The 7,851-nt window shown below is 43.2% G+C and overlaps 1 protein-coding gene across 1 annotated transcript in view; it reads right to left on the reverse strand.

Annotated features, from left to right (window-relative positions):
• Positions 1 to 7,405, reverse strand: part of IL12RB2 (interleukin 12 receptor subunit beta 2) — an 81,272-nt gene extending 73,867 nt beyond the window's left edge. The window contains exon 1 of the mRNA XM_060139800.1: positions 7,335 to 7,405. The gene's annotated coding sequence lies outside the window, so the exon portion shown is untranslated. The remainder of the gene's footprint in view (positions 1 to 7,334) is intronic.
• Positions 7,406 to 7,851: the final 446 nt, after the last annotated feature.

Genomic DNA, 7,851 nt, shown 5'->3' on the forward strand with positions numbered 1-7,851 from the left:
GAGGCGAGCAGGGACAACTCTTTGCTGCAGTGCACAGGCTTCTCACTGCGGTGGCTTCTCTTGTTGCAGAGCACGGGCTCTAGGAGTGCGGGCTCTAGAGTGCAGGCTCAGTAGTTGTGGTGCACGGGCTTAGTTGCTCCGCGGCATGTGGGATCTTCCCGGACCAGGGCTTGAACCCATGTCCCCTGCACTGGCAGGCGGATTCTTAACCACTGCGCCACCAGGGAAGCCCCAGATTGGCTAAGTCTTACTCGTCCATCCCAACTCAGCTCAGGCACCTTCTATTCAGTCATTTATTCAACAAATATATATTTAGCCATTGCTATGTGCCAAGGACTTGGGAGAGAGTGGAGAAAAAAACAGACAAGGTTTTAGGTCTCATGGAACCAACATTCTGGAGAAGGTAGACAAAAGACAAATAAATAACAAACAAATACCTTCAGATAATGACGAAAGAATAAGAGAGGCTAAGGGGAGAGAGAACCCGAGGAGGAGAGAAGCCAGTCAATGAAGGTGTTTCTAGGAGGTGAAACTTGAGCTGAGATTGGCACAGGCCAGACAAAGACTCAAAAAGACTTCCTGACAGAATAAATGTTGAATGCAAAGCCTGGAGGCAAAGGAACAAGCTTGCTGTGGTTGAGGCATAGAAATAAGGTCAGGGTACCTGGGGAAAGTGACTCTGGGGAGAATGGTATGAAATGAAATTTGAGAAGGTAGGAGCCAGATCTACCATGGGCTTGTTTGCCATGGAAGGGAGCCTGGATTTTACTCTCCAATCTATGGGAAACCATTGGTATATCATTAGAGGGTTTATTTATTTATTTAATTGGGTTTTAACTAGGGTATCACAAGATATGAATTACATTAAACACACACACAAATACAAAAGCAAACAAACAGAAAAACTAGTCTTGGCTCTGTGTATGGAGGCTGGAGTAGAAGCAAGCAGACCAGTTAGGAAGCACCTGGGGAGGCCCAGGTAGGAAATGATGGTGATGTGGACCACAGGGATAGCAGCAGAGATGGAAAGAAGTAGCCAGATCTTAGCCTTATTGATGTCTTCAGGTAGACTGAAGCCTCCTACTAGTATCTTCATAGCATCCTGGCATCCTCCTATCTTAGCACCTGTTGTATTAAATAGGACTAATTTCTTCCGGTATCGGCTTGTCTCCTCCATTAGCTTGAAAGTTCCTCATGGGCAGAGGCCACAACCCGTGGCACATAAAAGGCATGTGCTGAACTGAATGAAATTTAAATCGTTTTTCTGTTTTTTACTTCTGGTTTAGTTTAATATAACTACAATACATTAAAAGTACATTAAATCTTATTCTGCTACATGGTGTTCGACATCATTAATAAGTCTTTTTTTATTGTAGCTACCTTAGTTTAGTTTAAAATTCGTTAGTTTTCATTAAGCCTTGGAATATTCTGGCATAAAGGAAATTATGGATTGAATTAGAAGGTAACTGAATGAACAGATATATAGGGATTAAATAGGTTTCTGCTTCTTAACTGCAAAGGGTATCTACAGGGTATCTTTCAATGTGCCTTGCAACTTATGAAGCGATAACATTCTCCAAATATTCAATAGTAAAACATTACTTGGTTATTATAAGAATTTTAAAAATGTATATGTCTGAAATATGTATATATATGATAGATATATACACACACCTATATATGAAATAGGCAAAATAGAGGATAAATTTGAGTTTATATAGTACATTGATTCAAACACAAACATGCTCATTTCCTCTGAATGACCAGACAAAATAGCTGCTTCATTTATAAGAAACTCAGAACCCCAAAGACCTTCAAGTAAATGAGGTATCTTCCAATAAAATGAAACCTCCTATCAACTGTAAACATCCTTCATACAGCCTGCCTGGAGGGTCAATATTAAAACTACAACTCTGTCTTGAATCAGAAAATCAGAGTGTGCTATGTCACTGACTCATCACTCAAGTGGTGACAATTTCCAGACAGTGAAAACAACATCTCAATGAGGGGGGCGGGGACCAGCCAGAAATAAAGCAACTGGCAGGAGGGCAGAGACAATTCCCCCTCAGTGAGCCTCTCTTTCCCCACTGCTCCAAGAAGCACAAAATAAACAGCTAAAATCATATTTGACTAGGCTAGGAAAAACCCTTACCACAGGTGGTAATTTCATGTAGGCTAGAACTCTTCCTACTTCCACATCACTTTTCTTCTGTAGCACCATAGTAAGCTCAAGGGGCAGCATGGTATTGTGGAAAAGAAAAAGGCTAGTGAATCTCAGTTCTACTGTGTGCTGTTAACTGTCAGGGGGCCATTTCCTCATTCATGCAATGAGTTCAGGAATACCTACCTAGACAAAGTTACTAGGAGGATGAATATGCCAGTGTCATGGACCCATGAGAATACCTAGCACAGGGTAGGCACTCCACTGAGGCTAGCTCCCATTTTCCCTTCTGGGTCCAGCTTTTGTATCTCTTTTCTAAATCGTTTATGACTTTCAACGTATTGGAATTGTATGTTTTGTTAGACTAGGTAAAAGGTCATATGTTAGGCAGTCTTAGCCCTGGCTATCAAAGAATTTAATAACTCAGAGGAGGAAGGAACCTCAAAGGTTAGCCAATAATTACCATGTCCTACTGCTCCTTTCCTCTCCCAAAAGCTGACATTTGAGTCTGGGCCACCAGAGAACAACCAAGTGATTGTTCTGAATGTGCATTGAGGCTGTCTGCCTTATAAATACATGCCGTTAATTACCCAGGTGACGCAATGAGGCAGGGTACAAAATCATTCCCTTCTGCCAGCAAAGCTACTGACAGACGTATCTTACTGGTGGCAGATCAGTACAGAGACAACACTTTGGAGGTCATGTATTCTACATTCCTCATTTTTTTTTTTTTTTTTTTTTTTTTTTTTGCGGTACGCGGGCCTCTCACTGTCGTGGCCTCTCCCGCTGAGGAGCACAGGCTCTGGACGCCCAGGCTCAGCGGCCATGGCTCACGGGCCCAGCCGCTCCGTGTCATATGGGATCTTCCCGGACCGGGGCACGAACCCCCGTCCCCTGCGTCGGCAGGTGGACTCCCAACCACTGCGCCACCAGGGAAGCCCTACATTCCTCATTTTATATACAGATAAACTGAGTCCTAGAGAAAAGAAGGGACTTGCCAAAGGTCCAAAGGTCACATTAATAGCAGAATCCAGATCAGAACGGAGGTGTCCCAATTTCTAATCCAAGATTACTTCTAGCAGGTAAGATTGCTTCTGATCAGTTGCAACTATAGCAGCATAAAACTAGAAATAACGCTAATATTAACACTGCCCTTAATACTAATGCTACAGTTTGTTGATCTTTTATTATGTTTGATGTACGTTACATACAATCTTTATGATACCCATCTAGTAAAGCACTTACAATGACTAATGCTTTAGTTTTCAGAAGGTTGAATCACCCACCTCCCTCAAAAGAAGATCAGACAATAAAACCCAGTGTACATACAATATGTAACCATCTCTAATGATCTATTCCACTCTGAGGATGGAAGAGGAAAATCAGGTCCACCAAGTAGCTAACTTGCAACTCAGCCACTGGAGCCAACTTCTCTTCCCCATACCTTTCCATGGGCTATGTCATGAAAAAGAAGAGTTTCCTGACCAAAGCATCATCTCCTTTTTGCTTCTGAGTCTACCATTTGTTGAAAAATCGAACAAGCCATAACACGGACAAACCCTGGCCTGCCAGCCTCAGATCATCAAATCACCCCCTTCATAATGTCATGTCAGATGGCTTAAAGGGGAAGGAAAGTAACCACATCAACCCCTTCTGCTTTTTCTTCTTTCTAGCCAACAGTTTCAACCCCCATTACATGAGCCGAATTGGACGCACACCTGTTTTCCTTTCTTATGCAGCTGCTGAGGTTCTCTTGAACCTTCTCTCATCTCACTGGTTAGCATTCGTAGTCCTAGTTTTACCCATTTACAGGAACTTTCTTCTCTTGCTTGAATTCAGGAGACTTCTGAAGTTTGGGTCCCTCTCTCTCTCTTTTTTTAAATTTTAGGGTGTTTTCTCCTTTCCCGCTTTATGACCTCTTTATAATTTTTCTTAACGAAGATCCCCTTATGCTTTTTTCCCTTCTTTCCTGTTTTTCTGGAATGTTCTGTCAGACCTATTCGTCTCTATTTCCAATTCAGATATATCACCCTGGACATAATATACTGACTCCTGAAATGTTGTGTGTAAACAAATTACATTTAAAATGCATTAGGGAATCTTATCAGGCCCCAACCCCAGAATCATGTGTACTGTGAACTGTCTTATAAATTGAACAAGCTTTCCTACAATAGAGCAAGAAACAGGAAATAAAGAAAGAAGAAATAAGACGTGGATGGAGTCTTGAAGAAACAAGGTACTTTCAGATCAGTTGGTGTTATTTGCTATGTTTTTTCTTTCTTCGATTAGCTTCACAAGGCTACAATTTTCATGGCACTTGTTCAATTAAGTTTCAACAATCCAATCTTCTCTAATTTCACTCTCTGCATCCTTCAATAGCTATAAATAAAATAAGCCATCTTTTACTGAAAAGGATGATATACTGGAAAGAGCCTGGTATTTAGGGCCAGAGGATCATCCTGGGGCCAGGTGTCATCCTGGTTTCTCCATTTCTACCTGCGTCATCATCACAAGTAACTCTGAAAAATGGCAATCCACATTTATTGAGAAAATTAGATCTCTTTCACTAACTTTTCTTCCTTAGTTTATTGGAAAGGTCTCTCCTTTGACACATTTAACCTTGAAGTCTGTATTCGTGGACAATGGCATGGGAGTGGCAGGTTTATCCTTGAGTCTTGTAAAATCCTGGCAAGTTTTGTAGCTTCAACCCCTGAGTCTTTTCTTAGTGCTATAAGGCATTAAAAATATTAAAGCACATTACAATTACTTTGTTTTAAGAGTTTTCTCGGAATTTCACAACTATCTTAATATAATTGGAGGCACCCTGGGTCTAGGGGGCAGACAAAGACTAATGATCACCATGCTACAATATTCCTCAAGGTTTCTTCTATAAACAAAATTCAACCGAAATCTCGACACTAATAATCCCATATCTCAGCACCTCTGCCTGTTTTACTTAATATTTTCCTTTTACTGCAAAAGGGATATAAATTAAGATTCTAATCTTAATAATCTTTTATAGGCATTTACTTAGCAATTTATCACAATGCAGAGCATGTGACTGAGTTGTTAACATTTGGTCTTCCACTAAATAAAGTAACTATTGGTATCTCTATTCTGCAGGTGGAGAGATCTGCAAGTTGATCACGATAATACAGGAAAACCAGAAGTAAATTCAGAATTAGATAAATTAGAACTACCTTCCATGCCTGAGTTTCCTCAATTGTAAAATAAAAATAAAGATAGCACCAAACTCACGGGATTATTGTGGGAGTTAAATGAGAAGCTCTTAGCAAAGTGCCTGGTATATAGAAAGAGCTCAATAAATACTATCATCCATTATTATTATTATAAGAAAAAAGATAATATCATTTACTTATCAAGGACATTGTTAGAATTAAGCTAGACAGCCTTGCTTTTTGACCTCTCTCTTGGCGCATTCATCTGGCTCATCACTGAAGAATTAATTTGATTAGAACTAGATCCCATACCTCCTTCATAAAAGGTGACTTCATGCCACTTATAATTTATGACATACTAAGTGTTCTCATAATTATTGTCTTCCTAAACAGTTTTAACTTTTTTGAGGACAGGAACTGAGACTTACGTTTCTTTATATTACAATGACCAGCACAATGTCTTGAACATAACAGATGTTCAATACATATTTATACTTTAAAAACACATTGTTACCATTAGCAAAGAACACCACCATGTTCCAAGAACAAAGGAAATTGGACAAAGCTTCTTTGGGATTTGGGTTTCTTTCCAGATTAGCCTGCACAAATGTACATGCAGAAGTTGAGAGCAGTGCTGTGAGTGTAATTGCAAAGATGACAAATAATTGGCCAAAGAACAAAGCAGGTACAATTAAAAAAAAAAAGTCCACAATTGAGAAATGATGTACATCTACTGTACTTATAGGATTCTTCTCCCATAAAAATCTCACATCTGCTTTAGAATTTTTTCCACACTAGAACTCATTCTAATGTAAGAAAGATTCAAAGCTTGCCAAAATTTGGGAATTTATGTAAACATCATGACAGTCAAGAAACATGATACATGATAAAAGAATGCTGCAAACTCTTTTAGAGCCTTTTGTGCCCAAGAAAGTGACAGTAATGAATTGAGAATTTCACATTAAAATGGAGGGAAAGAGTATCAGCTCTCAGCCACTAAGGTCCTTTCAGTTATATGCTGGACAGAGAAACAGGGCACTGTACCATTCCTTGTTAATGGGAACCAGAATCTAATGTTTGTTTGCCCAAGTGGAGGTGGATATAATGTTTTGAGTCAGAGGTGCAAAGGCAAGGAGCACAGAGTCTGGAGCCAAAAACCTGTAACTCACTATCTCTGTGAAAGTGTGAAAGTTTCCACATCTGTAAAACGGGAATACTTATAACCAGTTCACTGAGTTTCTAAAGAATTATAGAGGATAACAGTGATACCCAAGGGCCAAGTCCATAGTAGGTGCTCAACGAAGACTTTTATCCACACAGGATATACTCGTAGGGGATTGTAACAGACATTCGGAGTTTTGCCTTGTTCTTTAGAGATACCAGGAAAAAACTTTTTGTATGCATTTGCATTGCTATTCGTAAAACCTGGATCTAATCGCAGGGATACTTAATCTCCTCCAATGTTTGTATTTACTGCCCCTCAACCAAGTGAAAAGAGCCTCTCTAAAGAGACATTTCACAGATGAGAAAAGCGACTGGCCAGGCGGCTCGCCCCAGAGCATTCTGCTAGTGACTAGACAGGTGGGGACTCTGCGTCTACAGAGGCCCCAGGAAAGTGCTGCGGAGAGAGGGACAATTCACCCCCATGCAAGACTAAGTAAGACTCCTCCATATCTTATTCACAAAAGATCCACTTCCGAGCCGCGAGTCACGCCCGTGGGCCTGGCCCCTGACGGGTACCCGCTGCCGTTTCCAGACACCAGCCCTCCCCTCCTCACGTTCCCACCGTTCTGCGAACGCCTTGGAAACTCAATCTGAGCGCCCCTCCGCTCCATCTGGCCAACCGCGACCCGGCACTCTCAAGCGAACGTCCAGCCCACAGTGAGGACCCAGATGAGCAGAGGCCGCCCCCAAATCCCCCTCCCCGGGAGAAGCGAAGCACGAAAGCCGGGGGTCCCAAGCGTCCGCGCCCCACCGATTCCCCGGCCACTCACCGCGCGTCTCCAGCCCGCGGGCCCGCTGCGGGGCGGCGCGGAGCCGATGGCCCGGGTGCTGCGGGACGCACGTGCGGCGCAGGCAGTGTGCGCTCCGGCCGTTCCGGTGCCCGTGCGCGCCCCGCCTGTGACCCCGGGGTGGGCGCTCCGGCGGCGCAGGGGCGCGCGCGGACGTGCGTCGGGCGGCGCCCGGGCCGAGGAGATGGATGTGGCCGTGGTCGTCGGCAGAGGGAAAGCGGCTGCACTGTCAGCTGTCGAAGCGGGCCGGCCAGGGTCCGGTTCCGCTCCTGGCGGGCTATGCCCGTGCCCGTGCCGCCCGGAGCAAGGTAATTACCGCGGCACACGTCGGGTTCCCCTTCTATACAAGGAGGGTAGGAAAGCCTCGCTCCTCAGCCGGGGTGGTGAGGTGAATTAAGCACCAGGGTATGAAAAGCACGGCCGAATCATGTTCTCGCCCTTCACCGCCACGGGGAAGCGGCACTTCGTTGACACTCTGTAGAGAACTTTCCTCAGAGAT

This window comes from Lagenorhynchus albirostris, chromosome 2 (assembly GCF_949774975.1).
Source record: "Lagenorhynchus albirostris chromosome 2, mLagAlb1.1, whole genome shotgun sequence".
Classification (NCBI taxonomy): domain Eukaryota; kingdom Metazoa; phylum Chordata; class Mammalia; order Artiodactyla; family Delphinidae; genus Lagenorhynchus; species Lagenorhynchus albirostris.